The sequence below is a fragment of the Molothrus ater genome, chromosome 1 (assembly GCF_012460135.2).
Source record: "Molothrus ater isolate BHLD 08-10-18 breed brown headed cowbird chromosome 1, BPBGC_Mater_1.1, whole genome shotgun sequence".
Classification (NCBI taxonomy): domain Eukaryota; kingdom Metazoa; phylum Chordata; class Aves; order Passeriformes; family Icteridae; genus Molothrus; species Molothrus ater.
Window position 1 is genome coordinate 152,624,415 of NC_050478.2, and position 19,647 is coordinate 152,644,061.

Here is a 19,647-nt window from a genome sequence, read left to right on the forward strand (position 1 = left end):
CTCCAGCCCACACTCCACAGCCACCAGATTGTTATTGGTTCCATTTCTGTTCTGAGGCTTCTCAGGAGAAAAATCCCAGCGAAAGGATTTTCATCAAACACGTCAGTGCCAGGTGATGGCACAGGCAGCATCGGCCGGCCGAGGTCACTGTGTCATCCCTGCCAGCCCAGGTGTCACAGCAAGGAGGAGAGAGTTCACCCTTTGCTCACACTGCAATACAGAGCAATACAACACAACACACACATTAACACAAGATGATAACCTTTTTCTATTTTCATTACTTGTGGATTTATTGTTACAGGACACCCAAAACAACAAAAGCACACAAAAAACAGCACTCATCTACCATTAACATCCCCGTCACATTACACACAAACTCACCGTCCCTCCCCTCACAACTGCTAAATTACACCCCAGCAATCCTTGGTCCTCAGGAACATGGTTCCCAGGAGCCTCCAAAAAATCCTCCTGCCTGACGAAATACCCAGTCCCTGGACGGTGCGCGCCCAAACTTTGGCGATGAACGTCGCCTCGCAGACCGACCGGGACCGGGGAAAAAAAACCCAGCCGGGGGGCAAAAAAAAAAAAGAAAAAAAAAACCCAGCCGGGGGTGGCGGTGGGGAACCAGGCTAGGGATTTTTTACTCTAAATTTACAAATGAGTTGAAAAACCTGAAAAGCAAAAGTCACACGGTTAAATCCAGTCAGCATGCACTCACACACTCAGAGATGAGCAGACAGACAGACACAGACACATGCTCACGCACTCCTCCCATTTAAACGTTCCCTGCGGCTCTTACTCGAGACGCTGAAGAACGCGCTTCCACGCTTCTTCTGGCTGCCGCTCCTCGATGTCAAATGGTAGATTCTGGGGAAATCGGCAGCCTCAGGGACCTGTGAGACGACAGGAAGCGGTCAACGAGTGGCTGACAGCTAGGACTTGTCCCCGCTCTGGACCAATAAATTTTCTACCCAAAATCCCATAAAAGACAGATGAACAGTCAAGTTTTTATAACTGTTCTACCTAACTGTGACTATGTGCCAGGGCAGGGCAGCTCCGACCATAAGTGGTACAACGTAAGTACACACGATATAAGCCGATGCATACAGTGCAAGTGTACATGGAGTGTAAGTACATACAGTAGAAGCCAACATAGGTACACACAATATAAGTACATACAGTATAAGCCAGCATAGGTACAAGCAATGTAAGCACATACAGTATAAGCCAGGACTTGAGGTAACTCTCTGGAAGATACTAATTCTTGAGCCCTATACCCTTTGAGAAGATAGAACCTATAGAACTTCTGCAGTCACATGAGGAGGGTGTAAGACGCTTCCTCCAGAAGTCCAAGAGAATGGCGTGGAAAAAAAGGCACTACCAAAGCCGGTAGTGAGAAGGAAGACGGATGAGAACATCTTGTCCCTTTGAGACATTCCTGTCTCAAAGAGTAAAAATGTAAAGATGCCGGAATAAGGGATATCCGGAAAGGAACGTGACTAGAATATGGGCAATGTGGCACGGAATAGTGCCAATAAAGCATCGAGACGTGACAAAGGCCTGTGACACGTAAGACAATGGACACAGACTACATAACACAGACACAGACGACATAACATAGACACAGACGACATAACACAGAGACGAGTGACAACTGCCTGGCACTGTCCCCGTAGGGACCCGAGATTCCTAACGCAAGATGAGCCAGAGGCTGATGATGCCAAAGGAAAGGAAGCCCTATGACGAGAGCACGTGATGATGAAACGGAACTCGTTAAAACAAGTTAGTGCCACAGCAATTAAGAGGATGCTCGAGAGGCTCGGCGAGCCTAGAGAAAGAAGCCGACTGCCGGGTGACCGTGGCCGTAGCTCCGGACGTGAAGGCGAGCTCCTCGGGGGAAAGATCCGTGACGACGTCGAGTCGAGGAAGGCGGACGACACAAAGTACGCGAAAATGTGGAGATGGGTCGGAACTGCCCTGCCCGGCAAAGGCTCTGGCGAGGCTGAGGGGAAACCCTCTCCCTTTACTTCCAGAGAGCCCGCCCCCCTACAGACCTGTCCCCTAAGCTGACATCTGATTGCCTCCTGTGAGAGTAAAGGTTTTTACCCTTCTCCCAGCCACTGTCCCCGACACTTAGCTTTTGGAAGAGGAGCGGACAAAATCCATCCTCGGTCGGACGTGGACGTTGAGATGCTCTCCGTGTGTGCTTCGGTGCTGCCGTTTCCAAGCTTTGGCTACGAGCCTCCTCAGGGTACCTAAGACAAAACAGAAAACCTGACTATTGCCCTCAAAAACAGTAATCCCCGGGACTCCTCCACACCACTGCCCCGGCTCACCTCAAATCTTGATTTGACTCCAGAGGGTGCCCAGAAGATACCTGCGAAAAGAAAAGGTACACGCTTAGCATGCTGCTGTGTAACGCTCACCTAGGAGTCAGCCTGCCTAAACTCCGACTCACCTGTCCTCCTCTGTTCCTTGGCGTGCCTAGGGCAGCGACAGCACCTGCAAAGAAACAAAGCAGAAAATTTGCTGAGATACTGTGAAAACACAACCTCCCAAATCTGACAAGGATGCCACAACAATACCTTAAGCCTGCACACACCTGGCACGGATATGCTCGGCCAGGATAGATGGCAAGTGGACCAGCTAAAAGACAACAAAAACAAGAGGAGATGCTTACAACTGCACAAAAACTGAGACATCAGCAATAACAACTGCTTCTGTACGCTACTCAATGCTCACCTCACCCACTCGGCCTTGACTTCCTAAAAAGAGAGACAAAGAACACTGCTGTAACAGCCACCATTTATGCTCCCTCTGCAGAAACAAACAGTGACTGACCTGCTCAGGGCAATCCCCTCACCCAGGATGGGGGGCTCTGCCCTGGATTTTATCCATCTGCATCTGAAAGAAAGTTAGGACGAAAGTCAAAGGGCTGCAGGATAACTTAAGAGCTCCAGATAACTTGTGTCCATTGACACATCGCACCTAGAGTTCAACCACACCCCACATTACAAACTTCAAGTACACAGGACTTCTCATATTACACCAGGCTATGCGGCAGGGCAGAGCAGCTCCGGCACAAATGTGTGTGCAGACACCCGTGACACAGGACAGGACGTGACAAACAACGGGGACACAACAAGGACAGAAATCTCCTGGCAAGGAAAATGGCTGCGAGGACTGAGAGAATGCAAAAGGAGATGACCGAGGGGAGACCGAGGGTGAGCTGATGAGGCTCAGAGAAACCTGGAGGAAGAAGATGCTAACTGAATGATTTATTCCAAGAACTGCAAAGATGGATGCCCGAGAATCCTACGGCCAGAAGCCTCTACCTGCCCTCACGTTCTTTCAAGTCCTTGTCCGCCATAATGGATCCTGGCGGGGCAGAGCTGTCCATACAGCTCAGAACAAGACCTGAAAAGACATCCGACCGGATGCTTCTAAAGAGACAAGAGAGTCTGATGCCTGTCTGAGCTCCCGAGTCAAAAGTTCTATGGCCTGGGTGCCAGGCCGAGGAATGCAGAGAGCACAGATGCTAACAATGATGCCAGGGTTTCTGACAGGCCCCTCAAAGGGCTCAGGGAAAAGACATGACATATGCAAACAACACATAAAACACAAAAGACAAGTGACACAATACACACCAGGACTGCTCTGCCCTGCGCACCTCAGCACTGTGATCCAAAGTCAGGCTTTGCTTTTATGGGGCCTAAGGGGCCGCTTCAGGGACACCGCCACCTCCGAAGTGGACTGAAAAACCCCTCCCAGTAATTCCCAAACCAGCACCCTGCTTTCATCCCCTCTGTGGGTCGTGGCCCTCTACTTATCTCTCGCACATCTGGGGATGCCGGTCTCGGGTGCGAAGAAAGGCCACCTCGTCAGCCGGGAAGCTCCTGCTGGCACCGGGCTGGTGTCTCATAGACAGCTGTATTAAAGAAAACCAAACATCAGTGCCCAATCTCGGCAGCCCATCGGCCAAAACCCCACAAGTCTGCTACTCACCCTTCTCCTAAGAACGCTCAGCAGCTCGGGCCGCACGCTTCGGGCACGCTCGGAGACCGAGGCCGTCGCCACAGGGGGTGCCTCGGCTAAGAGGAGATGAGGTGATTTGGCATGGCTGAAACCTGAGGGGACCATCACTCCCCCTCCCTACATCCCCGACTCACCCCAACTCCTTGGCAGGTGCCCAAGGCCACCTGGATGGCACCTTGAAATAGAAAAGTTCTGGGCTTCATCACCAGGTCCTGTAACGCATCCACAGGGCTCACACGTGCAGGGAACCCGGTGCATCGGCCGGCTGGTGACGGGGGCTCGGCAGGCTCCGAGTGGATTGCCTAAACCACAAAAAAAGAGAATGGAAACTTAGAGCTGCACCAGACACTGAGAGCTGAGCAATAACAACTACTTCTCTCCACTGCTCACCTTGACTGCTGGTACCCAGATTTACTTCCTAAAAAGAAAGACAAAGAACAGAGCTGTAACAGAGTCACCACAAACACTTCTGCTGCAGAGATAAACGGTGCCTCACCTGGTTGGGGGAAACCACTCAGCCAGGATGGGGCCCTCTGGCACACATTTAATCCATCTGAATCTGAAAAAAAAGTTAGGACAAGTTATCCTGCAACAGTCTGGCTCTTAAGAGCTCCAGATATCCTGTGTCCATCTACAAATCCCACCTAGAGTCCAACTACACCCCACATTACAAAGTCCAGGTCCCCGGGACTTCTCCTATTGCACCAGGCTATGCGGCAGGGCAGAGCAGCTCCGGCACAAATGTGTGTGCGCACACCCGTGACACAGGACAGACAGGACATGACAAACAACGGGGACACAACACGGACAGAAATCTCCTGGCAAGGAAAATGGCTGCGAGGACTGAGAGAATGCAAAAGGAGATGACCGAGACCGATGGTGAGCTGATGAGGCTCAGAGAAACCTGGAGGAAGAAGATGCTAACTGAATGATTTATTCCAAGAACTGCAAAGAGGGATGCCCGAGAATCCTACGGCCAGAAGCCACTACCTGCCCTCACGTTCTTTCAAGTCCAAGTCCGCCATAATGGATCCTGGCGGGACATAGCTGTCCATACAGCTCAGAACAAGACCTGAAAAGACATCCAACCGGATGCTTCTAAAGAGACAAGAGAGTCTGATGCCTGTCTGAGCTCCCGAGTCAAAAGTTCTATGGCCTGGGTGCCAGGCCGAGGAATGCAGAGAGCACAGATGCTAACAATGATGCCAGGGTTTCTGACAGGCCCCTCAAAGGGCTCAGGGAAAAGACATGACATATGCAAACAACACATAAAACACAAAAGACAAGTGACACAATACACACCAGGACTGCTCTGCCCTGCGCACCTCAGCACTGTGATCCAAAGTCAGGCTTTGCTTTTATGGGGCCTAAGGGGCCGCTTCAGGGACACCGCCACCTCCGAAGTGGACTGAAAAACCCCTCCCAGTAATTCCCAAACCAGCACCCTGCTTTCATCCCCTCTGTGGGTCGTGGCCCTCTACTTATCTCTCGCACATCTGGGGATGCCGGTCTCGGGTGCGAAGAAAGGCCACCTCGTCAGCCGGGAAGCTCCTGCTGGCACCGGGCTGGTGTCTCTTAGACAGCTGTATTAAAGAAAACCAAACATCAGTGCCCAATCTCGGCAGCCCATCGGCCAAAACCCCACAAGTCTGCTACTCACCGTGCTCCTAAGAACGCTCAGCTGCTTGGGCCGCACGCTTCGGGCACGCTCGGAGACCGAGGCCGTCGCCACAGGGGGTGTCTCGGCTAAGAGGAGATGAGGTGATTTGGCATGGCTGAAACCTGAGGGGACCATCACTCCTCCTCCCTACATCCCCGACTCACCCCAACTCCTTGGCAGGTGCCCAAGGCCACCTGGATGGCACCTTGAAATAGAAAAGTTCTGGGCTTCATCACCAGGTCCTGTAACGCATCCACAGGGCTCACACGTGCAGGGAACCCGGTGCATCGGCCGGCTGGTGACGGGGGCTCGGCAGGCTCCGAGTGGATTGCCTAAACCACAAAAAAAGAGAATGGAAACTTAGAGCTGCACCAGACACTGAGAGCTGAGCAATAACAACTACTTCTCTCCACTGCTCACCTTGACTGCTGGTACCCAGATTTACTTCCTAAAAAGAAAGACAAAGAACAGAGCTGTAACAGAGTCACCACAAACACTTCTGCTGCAGAGATAAACGGTGCCTCACCTGGTTGGGGGAAACCACTCAGCCAGGATGGGGCCCTCTGGCACACATTTAATCCATCTGAATCTGAAAAAAAAGTTAGGACAAGAGTCAAACTGTTGCAGGATAACTTAAGAGCTCCTGATATCCTGTGTCCATCTACAAATCCCACCTAGAGTCCAACTACACCCCACATTACAAACTTCAAGTCCCCGGGACTTCTCCTATTGCACCAGGCTATGCGGCAGGGCAGAGCAGCTCCGGCACAAATGTGTGTGCGCACACCTGTGACACAGGACAGGACGTGACAGACAAGGGGGACACAACACGGACAGAAATCTCCTGGCAAGGAAAATGGCTGCAAGGACTGAGAGAATGCAAAAGGAGATGACCGAGACCGATGGTGAGCTGATGAGGCTCAGAGAAACCTGGAGGAAGAAGATGCTAACTGAATGATTTATTCCAAGAACTGCAAAGAGGGATGCCCGAGAATCCTACAGCCAGAAGCCTCTACCTGTCCCCACATTCTTACAAGTCCTAATCTGCCATAATGGATCCTGGCGGGACATAGCTGTCCATACAGCTCAGAACAAGACCTGAAAAGACATCCAACTGGATGCTTCTAAAGAGACAAGAGAGTCTGATGCCTGTCTGAGCTCCCGAGTCAAAAGTTCTATGGCCTGGGTGCCAGGCCGAGGAATGCAGAGAGCACAGATGCTAACAATGATGCCAGGGTTTCTGACAGGCCCCTCAAAGGGCTCAGGGAAAAGACATGACATATGCAAACAACACATAAAACACAAAAGACAAGCGACACAATACACACCAGGACTGCTCTGCCCTGCGCACCTCAGCACTGTGATCCAAAGTCAGGCTTTGCTTTTATGGGGCCTAAGGGGCCGCTTCAGGGACACCGCCACCTCCGAAGTGGACTGAAAAACCCCTCCCAGTAATTCCCAAACCAGCACCCTGCTTTCATCCCCTCTGTGGGTCGTGGCCCTCTACTTATCTCTCGCACATCTGGGGATGCCGGTCTCGGGTGCGAAGAAAGGCCACCTCGTCAGCCGGGAAGCTCCTGCTGGCACCGGGCTGGTGTCTCTTAGACAGCTGTATTAAAGAAAACCAAACATCAGTGCCCAATCTCGGCAGCCCATCGGCCAAAACCCCACAAGTCTGCTACTCACCCTTCTCCTAAGAACGCTCAGCTGCTCGGGCCGCACGCTTCGGGCACGCTCGGAGACCGAGGCCGTCGCCACAGGGGGTGTCTCGGCTAAGAGGAGATGAGGTGATTTGGCATGGCTGAAACCTGAGGGGACCATCACTCCTCCTCCCTACATCCCCGACTCACCCCAACTCCTTGGCAGGTGCCCAAGGCCACCTGGATGGCACCTTGAAATAGAAAAGTTCTGGGCTTCATCACCAGGTCCTGTAACGCATCCACAGGGCTCACACGTGCAGGGAACCCGGTGCATCGGCCGGCTGGTGACGGGGGCTCGGCAGGCTCCGAGTGGATTGCCTAAACCACAAAAAAAGAGAATGGAAACTTAGAGCTGCACCAGACACTGAGAGCTGAGCAATAACAACTATTTCTCTCCACTGCTCACCTTGACTGCTGGTACCCAGATTTACTTCCTAAAAAGAAAGACAAAGAACAGAGCTGTAACAGAGTCACCACAAACACTTCTGCTGCAGAGATAAACGGTGCCTCACCTGGTTGGGGGAAACCACTCACCCAGGATGGGGCCCTCTGGCACACATTTAATCCATCTGAATCTGAAAAAAAAGTTAGGACAAGAGTCAAACTGTTGCAGGATAACTTAAGAGCTCCTGATATCCTGTGTCCATCTACAAATCCCACCTAGAGTCCAACTACACCCCACATTACAAACTTCAAGTCCCCGGGACTTCTCCTATTGCACCAGGCTATGCGGCAGGGCAGAGCAGCTCCGGCACAAATGTGTGTGCGCACACCTGTGACACAGGACAGGACGTGACAGACAAGGGGGACACAACACGGACAGAAATCTCCTGGCAAGGAAAATGGCTGCGAGGACTGAGAGAATGCAAAAGGAGATGACCGAGGGGAGACCGATGGTGAGCTGATGAGGCTCAGAGAAACCTGGAGGAAGAAGATGCTAACTGAATGATTTATTCCAAGAACTGCAAAGATGGATGCCCGAGAATCCTACGGCCAGAAGCCTCTACCTGCCCTCACGTTCTTTCAAGTCCAAGTCCGCCATAATGGATCCTGGCGGGGCAGAGCTGTCCATACAGCTCAGAACAAGACCTGAAAAGACATCCGACCGGATGCTTCTAAAGAGACAAGAGAGTCTGATGCCTGTCTGAGCTCCTGAGGCAAAAGTTCTATGGCCTGGGTGCCAGGCCGAGGAACGCAGAGAGCACAGATGCTAACAATGATGCCAGGGTTTCTGACAGGCCCCTCAAAGGGCTCAGGGAAAAGACATGACATATGCAAACAACACATAAAACACAAAAGACAAGTGACACAATACACACCAGGACTGCTCTGCCCTGCGCACCTCAGCACTGTGATCCAAAGTCAGGCTTTGCTTTTATGGGGCCTAAGGGGCCGCTTCAGGGACACCGCCACGTCCAAAGGGGAAACAAAAACCCCTCCCAGTAATTCCCAAACCAGCACCCTGCTTTCATCCCCTCTGTGGGTCGTGGCCCTCTACTTATCTCTCGCACATCTGGGGATGCCGGTCTCGGGTGCGAAGAAAGGCCACCTCGTCAGCTGGGAAGCTCCTGCTGGCACCGGGCTGGTGTCTCTTAGACAGCTGTATTAAAGAAAACCAAACATCAGTGCCCAATCTCGGCAGCCCATCGGCCAAAACCCCACAAGTCTGCTACTCACCCTTCTAAGAACGCTCAGCTGCTTGGGCCGCATGCTTCGGGCACGCTCGGAGACCGAGGCCGTCGTCACAGGGGGTGTCTGGGTTAAGAGGAGATGAGGTGATTTGGCATGGCTGAAACCTGAGGGGACCATCACTCCTCCTCCCTACTTCCCCGACTCACCCCAACTCCTTGGCAGGTGGCCAAGGCCACCTAGATGGCACCTTGAAATAGAAAAGTTCTGGGCTTCATCACCAGGTCCTGTAACGCATCCACAGGGCTCACGCGTGCAGGGAACCCGGTGCATCGGCCGGCTGGTGACGGGGGCTCGGCAGGCTCCGAGTGGATTGCCTAAACCACAAAAAAGAGAATGGAAACTTAGAGCTGCACCAGACACTGAGACCGGAGCAATAACAACTACTTCTCTCCACTGCTCACCTTGACTACTGGTGTCTGGACTTACTTCCTAAAAAGAACGACAAAGAACAGTGCTGTAACACAATCACCATTTACACTTCCTCAGCAGAGACAAATGGTGCCTCACCTGCTCGGGGGAATCCCCTCACCCGGGATGGGGGGCTCTGCCCTGGATTTTATCCTTCTGCACCTGAAAGAAAGTTAGGATGAAAGTCAAAGAGCTGCAGGATAACTTAAGAGCTCCAGATATCTTGTGTCCATCTACACATCGCACCTAGAGTCCAACTACACCCCACATTACAAACATCAAGTCCCCGGGACTTCTCCTCCTGCACCAGGCTATGCAGCAGGGCAGAGCAGCTCCGGCACAAATGCGTGCGTACACCGGTGACACGGGATGGACGGGACGTGACAAACAATGGGCACGAGACACGGACGGAAATCCCTTGGAGAGGAAAATGGCTGCAAGGACTGAGAGAATGCAAAAGGAGATGATCGAGGTGAGACCGATGGTGAGATGGTGAGGCTCAGAGAACCCTGGAGGAAGAAGATCCTAACTGAATGATTTATTTCAAGAACTGCAAAGATGAATGCCCAGGAATCCTATGGTCAGAATCCTCTCCCTAACCTCAGATTCTTACAAGTCCTAATCCACCATAATGGATCCTGGCAGGGCATAGCTATCCATACAGCTCAGAAAAAGACCTGACAAGACAAGACATCTGACTGGATGCTTCCAAAGAGAGAACTTTTGATTGCGGAGCTCAGACAGGTATCAGAATCGCATCTATGGCCTGGGTGCCGGGGCAAGGAATGCTGAGATCACAGATGCTAAGAATGATGCCAGGGTTTCTGCTAGGCCCCTCAAAGGCCTAAGGTAAAAGACCCGAGATATGCAAACAACACATAATGCACGATAGACAAGTGACACGATACACGTCGGGACTGCTCTGCCCTGTGCACCTCAGCACTGTGATCAAAAGTGAGACTTTCCTTTTATGGGCCTAAGGGCCCACTTCTTGGCTACCCTCATCTCCAGAGCTGACTCAACACCCCCCCCCCCCCAGAGAGTCCCAACCCAGCACTCCACTTTCAGCCCCTATGTGGGTTGCAGCCCTCTACTTATCTCTCGGACGGGTGGGTGTGCCGATGCGTGTCAGCTTCGATAGGAAGCGGATGCACCGTCTGGGAAGTCCCTGCTGACACGGGCTATTATTCTCTTAGTCTGCCAAGAGAAAGGAAACCAAACGTGAGTGCACGATCTTAGCAGCATGGCAGCCAAAACACGACAAGTCTGCTACTCACCCTTCTCCTAAGAATGCTCGGCTCCTCGGGCTGCACGCTTCAGGCTCGCTTGGAGGCCGACGCCGTTGTCGCAGGGTGCGCCTGGGTAAAGTGGAGACGAGGTGATTTGCCATTGCTGTGACCTGAGTTGAGCCTCCCCCCTCCTCCCTACCTCCTCCGCTCACCGCAACTCCTCGGCCGCTCCCGAGGGCTCCTCGGATGGGACCGTGAAATAGAAAATTTGAAGGCTTCATCATCACGGAGTCCTGTAATACTTCCATGGAGCTCATATTTGCAGGAAACCCGGTGCATCGGCCGGTTGGTGACAGGGGCCGGACATACGCCGAGTCGATTGCCTAAATCGCACAAACGAGAATGGATGCTTGTAGTTGCACCAGAGAGTGAGACTTGAGCAATAACCACTGCTTCTGTATGCTACTCAATGCTCACCTTGCCCACTCAGCCTTGACTGCTGCTCTCTGCTTTGACTTCCTAAAAAGAAAGACAAAGAACAGTGCTGTAACACAGACACCATTTACACTTCCTCGGCAGAGACAAACGGTGCCTCACCTGCTCGGGAGAAACCCCTCACCCGGGATGGGTACCTCTGGCATAGATTTAATCTATCTGAATCTGAAAAAGAGTTAGGACAAAAGTCAAAGGGCTGCGGGATAACTTAAGAGCTCCAGATATCTTGTGTCCATCGACAAATCCCACCTAGAGTCCAACTACACCCCACATCACAAATTCCAAGTCCCCGGGACTTCTCCTGTTGCGGCAGGTTATGCGGCAGGGCAGAGCAGCTCCGGCACAAACGCGTGCGGACACCCATGACACCGAACGCGACAAACCGGGGGATGTTAAACATGACACATTAGGCTTGTGGTGAGAGCCTCGAGGGGAAAAGGGAGAGATATCTGACCAAAGGGACCCCAAAGACACACTAGGTAACACGGTACACCGGACAACATGACATGGACCGGAACTGCTCTGCCCTGCCCACCTGCACGCTGCCATCAAATGTGGAGTCTCTCCCTTGAGCTGTCCTAAGAGGCCTTTTGGAGAAGATTGCTTTTCCCTCTGCTAATTTTTCAATCTATCCCAAGAACTCCCAACCCTCTACTCTCCCATCTCCGGGCCGTGGCCCCTGACTTATCTTTTGGATGATCGGTGATGTGAATCCACGTTGCACCTGAAATGAGTCTGCCTCGGAGGGCCCCGTGATCGCCTCTTAGCCTCTCTCGGTCAGCTACAATAAAGAAAATCAAAACCAAAGTATGAGTACAGAGTTATGTGGGCCAAATCCCAGCGAGTCAGCTACTTGCCCTCTCCTGAGTGTGCCTGGCTCCTTCAGGCTCCAGCTTCATCCTGATTCCAAGGGTGTGACCTTTATTATCAGTGGCACCTGGGTTAGAGAAAAGCAAAGTTAAATGGCATTCCTGTGAGTGCAGTGGATGACCTTGTGTGAGGAAAATATGGGAATGCCTCTGCTATGCTTCTGAAAAGCCTTGTGTGGGGGGGCCCTCAGATAAACACCCTTTCTCACCCTGCTGCCTGCAAACCCCCCTGCCCCCCAATAACTCCTAACTGGATACCTGCTCACCCTCCCTCTCCCAGTCACAAACCTCAACTCACCTGAAGCCTCAGTCTCAAACATCATTTTTGACACTGGGCAGATGCCTCCTGTAACATGATGAATCTGCTGAAAGAAGTGCTGTGCTTGACACAACCTGGGATCTCTGGAAGCTGTACACCTCCTAAAAACAATAAAAACACAAAACAAGAACAAAACCAGAAATTGCAAATGCACTTTACCACCCCTAAACACAAAACCCAAAATCGTCAACTTAAATACTCCCTGTATTCCAGGCCATTTTCTTCACAGGATCTTCAAAGTCTCTATTGCTTTAGACACCCAGAAACACCTGCTGAAAACAGGCTAAGCTGAAAGAGCCTCTTCACTGAAATGACAGGAGAGCTCTTACCCTAGCACATCCCAGAAAGGGAATGAAACCCCTCAGCAAAGGCTGGGGTTAATATACCCCTGATGGTGCCCGCCTCCCATTCCCATGATGCCTGGGAAAAGGGAGGGGGCTAATCCCACCAAATATAAAAGCCCTCAGAGCAGCTGCAGCTGTTTGGCTCCTCTGACTCAAATTCAAAGGGAGTAAAGGCCTTGTTATAGAAGAAAGCTCTTCAGAAAAATAGCAGTGCTTTCTTTTTTGACACAACTACTTGGAGCAGAAGAACACAAAAATGGTAAGACATAAAGCATTGTGTTTAGGTAGCATACCTAGATAAATTAGGTAATTGGGTAATTTGCTGTTAACTTACATAATTATTCTGTGTTTAACAAAAGCCATCTAATAAATTAACACCCAAAACTCCAGCAGCCCAGCTGGCCCTACCAAATCTCTCTGTTGATACATACAGTAAACAACAAAACCAAAATCCCAGGAATACCTATCAGAAGTCTAGGAAAGAAACCTCTTGAAATTAATCCTACCTCAAATACAAACCAACCCATCCAGAAAGTGAGCTTCACTCAAAAAACTATTTACACAGAGTTAATAAGACCAAGAAATAAAACAACACACCATCTACCACCAACGAATACAACAGTGAAGGAAAAAAACCACGTTTTTTTCTTTTTTTTTTAATTTCAACTAACTTCCTTTATTAGCTAGAACCAAAGATTTTGCCAGGGCTGTAACAACAACAACTTCTTTTTCTTCTTTTCCTTCTGGAATGTCCCTTCTCCTTCCCAAATTCCTTACAACTTCTGAGTTTAAATCCAAGCCAAAAGCAAAATTCGTGCACTTGTGAGTCCGGTGCTCCTGTCAGATTCTGTCTCACTCCACATCTTCTTACGCTTTCAGTCTGAACGCTGTCCTGCCCTGATGAGTTTGACAGAAGCATTGGCACATGTTAAGAGAGCATTTCCCTCCCTCCCTCCCTCGCCAGAGCTGGTTTCCTTAGTGCATTTCAATCGATCCCAAGCCCGCAATGATGCGCGCTCACCTCAAGGCTCACAGCAAGCACGCAGCAGCTCAGGCTGACTTGGCTCCAGGGCTCCGTGCCTTGGATAGCTGAGAAAACTTCCCATGAGCCTCTGTCCCAAGACATTGGAATGCAATTTCCCTGCGCATTTGGTGGCAGCTTTGGGTCCCTCTGGGGGACGGCACCCAGCGTGACCCCCGCCCCTCGCCCGCCCCCCACCTGCTCCTGCACCGCAGTGGGGCTCCCTCTCCTGGGCACCTTGGGGTGCCCCCAACGGCATCAGAGCCCCGAGTCTTCACCGCCCCTTTTCCTGACCCCCAAAGAAGGCTCAGAACGAATCCGACTGCCCTGGACAGCAGCGCAGCGCTTCCCCCAAGCCCTTCCCACACGTGCATGGCCCCAGCAAGGGATTCTGCTGCAACAAGAAAGCGGGGGCAGCCCCCAGAAGGCTTGAGGTTCCTGCCCAGCCTCGCTGTCACGGGCCGGGGGCAGCGAGAGAGGGAGCGGCACAGACGGCGGGGACCGCCCGGCACAGGGCAGGGGCCGCTCTCAGCGCGATGCCGGCAAAGCCGCAGCTCCGGCGCTGTCGGCCGGGCTGCTTGAGCGGCACGGGGGGATCCGCCGAGAGCCTCCGGCCCCGCGCGGGGACTCCTGCAAGGGCCCAGGGCCGCCGGGCTCCGGCCCTCGGGGCTTTATTCTCCGGCAGCCCGAGCCCCGCGGCTGCGGGGCAAAGAAGGAAAGGGGGCACGGGAAGAGAGGAGCGAGAGCAGGGCATGAGAAAGGGCGGCGAGGGAGCTCGGGCTGCGCAGGAAAGCGGGACGGGAAGGGAAAGCCCGGGACGAGGGTACAGGGAGGCTGGGCAGAGGAAGGAGAGAGGGGGAACAGAAGGGAGTAGCGGGCTAGGGACAGGACAGGAAGGAGCCGGGTTTGTGGGGGGAGAGGGAATGGGGGAAAGGGAGCGAGAGAAGGCGAATACGGGGAGAAGGAAGGAGGGCTAGAGAGAGGGACAGGCGGGGAAGCCCCCCAGAGCCCCGGCTGCACCCCGAGCCCGGCCCGGCGCCTCGCCCTGCCCGGGATGCTGCGCTCGGCGGAGCTCGGCTCGCTCCGGAGACGCTCGGCTCGAGTCGGCTCTTGTCGCCTCAACTCGGCTCTTGGCGCCTGCATTCGCCTCTTCGGCAGAGCTCGCCTCGCTTCGGCCCAACTCCCAGCCGCTCGGTGCCTTCGGCGCGCCTCGGCTCCGCTCGCCCCGGTTCGCTCGAGGCCGTCAGGGTCGGCCGCTCTCGCCTTGCTTCGGCCGAGCTCGTGCGATTCCCCCGAAGGCGGCGGTGTTCGGTTGTGTTTTTAGAAATATCTTTCTCTATCGATTGTATCTTTCTATAGTTAGATTTATATTTCTAGAATACTTCTATTAATCCAAATAAAAACCCCATCTCTAACCAAAAAAATACACGAAAACACCTTCTTTTAAACGGTATCGAAATATTTTTATACTTTGTATAGTTATACTCACATTTATATATATGGTTTCTTTTGATGCAATCTATTAATAATTATCTATAATAGCTATAAAATTCTAGACATGTATTTAAAGTATTATTTATATTATGTATCGTATCTACTGCTGCAACTGATTTTTTCTTCTAGTTTTAAACTTTATCTGTACGTATTTATGATATATTTCTAGACTTAGATTTCTACCTTCATATTCTTTGTATTTATCATTTTTATCATCAAAACCCTGCCTACTGACAAGTAAAAAAAACCGCTTTCTTTAACGATTTAAAAAATATTTTTATGTTTATAATTTTCCTATTTCTATTTATCATTTGCTCTCTAGTACGTGATAACATACCTGCTCCTGCACCGCAGTGGGGCTCCCTCTCCTGGGCACCTCGGGGTGCCCCCAACGGCATCAGAGCCCCGAGTCTTCACCCCCCCTTTTCCTCTAGTTAGAAACTACACTGGAACTTTTTTCTGGAAACAAAGACACGACCTAAATCCTCTCCCCATGTCCTAGACAGATAGATGTTCAGTTCTTAGTTGACTGGGCAGCAGTTTCTTCAATAGAACGAGAAACAATATGGAAACGTTTTAGCTACAAGCAAATAGGCAAATCTGAACAAGGTCCTGGTGGCCAGCCGCTGCAGTTATTTTGAAGCCATTTTTTAAACAATCAAGTACTGATCCCACAAAAAATAAAGCAAAAAGCTGACTACTGGCTAAGAAAGAAGGAAAAATTAACTTTTGACGACAACAACAACATTCCAAGGACACAGGCTTTTTTCCAATCTCATACCTTATTACTACCTCTCTTGGGAATTCTCATCGTGGATCCCAAAAGGAATAAATCCCTCAGCGTGTCCTAAAGCACCAAGGAGCTACCTACAAGTGAAGGTGGCTACTTTCAGTGCAGACACAGCTGATGACACAGCAGTAGCGCAGTTCTATGCTGCCCAGGGATAATACTGTCTCCTCTTCTCCAGCAGCTGACTCTCTCCTGCCATGGTTTCTGTAAATGCATCAGAGCACGACCTTAAACACAAACAGGCAAGAAAACACCATCAGAAGTCTTGCATTGAGCACTACAAGAAGGGTTCCAAGCAGAGACCAACAGAATTTCAAGGAAGCAGTATGCAATTAAACCACCTCAGACTCGTTCAAGTATCCGGCAGGTAGATGGAACCAAAATGGAACCATTCAGAAACGACAAAGAAAACCTCCCCAAGTATTTATACAGGAGTCCTTAACGTCAGAAATGGGATGACAGGTTATGTTCAGATAAGATGAATGTTTATTTGGATGTAGAAATAAACTTCTCTCATGGTCCTTTGCCAAAAAATAGAACCTACAAGTGAACACCTACACCTGCCTAAAAAGACCTAACGAGCCCCTGGCAGCCACCGGCATCAAAGCACAGGGGATGTTTCTAATCCAGGGTAAGGAGAACAATATCACCTTTTGTTCTCTCCAGTTTGTTTCCTCTGCAGTCCTATTTGCTTCTTATGATTTTTACACTCTCTGTATCTTCTCGGGCAGCGCTGAGTCTGACGACCGGGATACGAGAGTCCTTCCCTGCCCTACGGAGAGAACCAGGAAAAAAAGTTAAAAAAAGAACAGGGCAGTTTGAAGTTAATACTTCCGACGAGAAGCAGCACCTGACAAACAGAGTGAACAAAGCGTGATACCTCCCTGGGGACAGAAGACTTACAAACTCTCCGGGATTTACAATCCTAGTAACCAAGCCCTTCAGCACAGCAGCCAAGTGTCCCATTAGGTGGTGCTGCACCAAAGAATGATCCGAGAGGTTCCAAAGAGTGAAACGCACGTTATTTTCCAAAGACGTAAAATCGTGCAAAATAACAAAACTACAATAGATCTAAACTACAGGGCAAGAGTACAAGTGTTAACTTGAGGAGCTGGAACCATCCAGGTGAGCAACTGCTAACTGGATCCTCAACAGAGTTTGAGGAACCCTCCAGGATACAGAAGGGTTTTCCCCAGCAATGTCACAGGCCGAGTTTTGATAGAAGTACACTTGCCAGATGCTCAGAAACGTCACCCATCCTCCTCCGGGTGTCCTGAGAGAGCTGCGAATGGCTCTCACGTGGTTTGAGCTGGTTCTGTAAGGGCTCAGGGTGAATTTCACCAGATGCAACCAAACTGGGCAACACCCAGTGGGACAGAAGGAACCCAAAGCTTGTTTTACCCAAAGCTTGGGTAAGCAGAGCTCCAGCAAATACTGAGGAAACGGACAGAACAGGGTAACAAATAATAAACATACCTTTTTTTTTTTTTTTTTTTTTTTTCAGATGAGCAAAACAATTAAGGAGAAGGTGGAAAACTCACCATGACTGAACATTTCATCACCTGTAAGCTGACCATCCTTAGCATAGAGGATTCCAAATTTAAAATTCACCGATCCCTGGAAAATAAAACCAAATATTATTTGGTAAACAGTCAAACAGAAGACATAACAATTTGGGTCCTCTAATCTTTGCATACATCCTACACATCAGAACATACATTTTATACTATCTCCTACTACACGATAATTTACCTTTAAACTTTGATAGTATAGCATAAAACCATTAACTTAGATGGGTGATCAATTATTATTAAGTTGGTGCTTCAAGTTATTTTTGCTGTCAGGTTCAAAAAAACATTACTTCTTTTTACTGTAACGAGCAATTGATTTAGAAGTCATCAAAAGCCCATCAAAATACAAAGCTGTACTCACCGGACGGGTCTGTGAGCAAGAAGTAGTTAGGCTTGTACTCACCTCTTGCCCTTCAACAACCAATAAATCCTGTCAACAAAAACAGCATCTTTAGCCCCCTCCTATTAAAGATTCTACAAGGATGATGGTTTTATTTGTGTTTAGAAGTTTGGATTTGAAATGGCCAGTTCAATGGATAAAGAGACAGTTTAAGTAGTATTCGATTATTATTATTATTATTATTAGCTACTGGAAGAAACAAACCAGTAGTATCTATACTTAATTACTTCTATTTCCAGGAAATCATAAAGAAAAAGAACCAAACAAAAAAAAGTCACTTCCTACCTTTTGTATCTCAGGATGAAAAATGTCTCTTGGGCTCTTCTCCAGTTTCTCAAGACTCCTGGCACTGAAATGCAAATGAACGAGTGCTTTAGAGCAGGGCAAGTGCACATTCCAACCCCGCACCACCAACCGATTGCAGTTACAGCGCTTACAAAATGAATCGTTCCCAGAGCCTCTGGGAAATGGAACGGTTGGTGCAACTGCCATTTCTTCCCCAAAATACTAACTTCCAACACTTCCTAAACTTAGTTTGCATTTTAAAAACAGAAATTAGGGAGACTCAGGGTGGAGATCAGGTTGAAATTGATTTCCTTCTAAAGCACAGGGCTCTGTTCCATCACCCTTCACTTTGGCTCCACACAGAATCACGGGGAGCATTTTAGGAGGGCCCAAGAACCAATTCTATTTCTCTCTTTTTTCTAGTTCTCTCTCTTCCTAAATCATTCAAGGCAAGTCAAATGAAAAAGGACAAGTTCAGCATCAAATTCACACTTTTTCCCTTTGTCTGCTCAAGAACAGGCTTTTAAACCACTTCTTGCTGCCTTCAACGATTAAGACTTGCAAAACAGTTTTACAAGTTTGATAGGTTTATCATAAAAACCACAGAACGCAAGCTCTGAATTACAGGAAAAGGTACACAGGCAAATATCTCAGCTGATGGTGGCTTATTTGTAAACACATACCTTAACGGAGATTGCACTGAGAATGTTTCAGTGGGACTCTAAGGGAAAAGTATTTTCTGAGTACCCTGTAAACAAGAAAAGCTAGGATATATTACAGGACATACCCACTTGTTCTGCATATTCAAATAGGATTATCAATAAAAACATTTAAGAAGGAAGAAAACCAAGGTAATTTTACTCAGCTATATTTGCTGCCGATTTAGAGAAAAAAAAAAAAAAAGTCACGGGTGCTGCAAAGAAAAAAAAAAAAGTGAACCAGAAACGCCTACAGTAGAACTTTAAAACAATTGCTTGGATAAAAGCAGCTCATGGAACATGAAGTAGAAAAAAAGCGAAACCAGTATCAGACCTGCCTATTTTCTTACCATTGCACAAGAAAAATCCGACAAGCGGTATAAAGTCACTGCCTAAAACCGATCCTAGGATGTAACCAAGAACAATTGAGGCATTTGCTAATCTAAACGGAAACCTTTTCCGGACCCTAGTGTCAAATCACACGTTTTGTCTTGCAGCAGCTCGAGGCTGGAGAGCATTTCCCCTGGGGGTCGGGAGGGTAGGGGCACAAGGGGCTGAGTTTGCGGATCGCACCTGTGCCAGCAGAAGGATCCAGCCCACGCGCTCCTTGCGCTCGCCATTCTCCGGGCCATCGCTG

The 19,647-nt window shown here is 49.8% G+C and overlaps 1 long non-coding RNA gene across 3 annotated transcripts; it reads right to left on the reverse strand.

Moving 5' to 3' along the window:
* Window positions 1-15,210: 15,210 nt before the first annotated feature.
* LOC118700102 (uncharacterized) lies at window positions 15,211-19,200 on the reverse strand. Of its 3 annotated transcripts, none has more exons than XR_008508594.1 (6): window positions 18,996-19,192; window positions 18,313-18,376; window positions 17,989-18,057; window positions 17,598-17,673; window positions 16,707-16,828; window positions 15,211-16,283 (listed from the first exon to the last, which is right to left on the reverse strand). It is a non-coding gene; the product is annotated as an uncharacterized LOC118700102 (long non-coding RNA). The 3 variants fall into 3 exon arrangements; XR_004982180.2 differs by having other exon boundaries at window positions 18,031-18,057; window positions 18,996-19,190; XR_008508591.1 differs by having other exon boundaries at window positions 17,598-18,057; window positions 18,996-19,200.
* Between the last annotated feature and the right edge of the window lie 447 nt (window positions 19,201-19,647).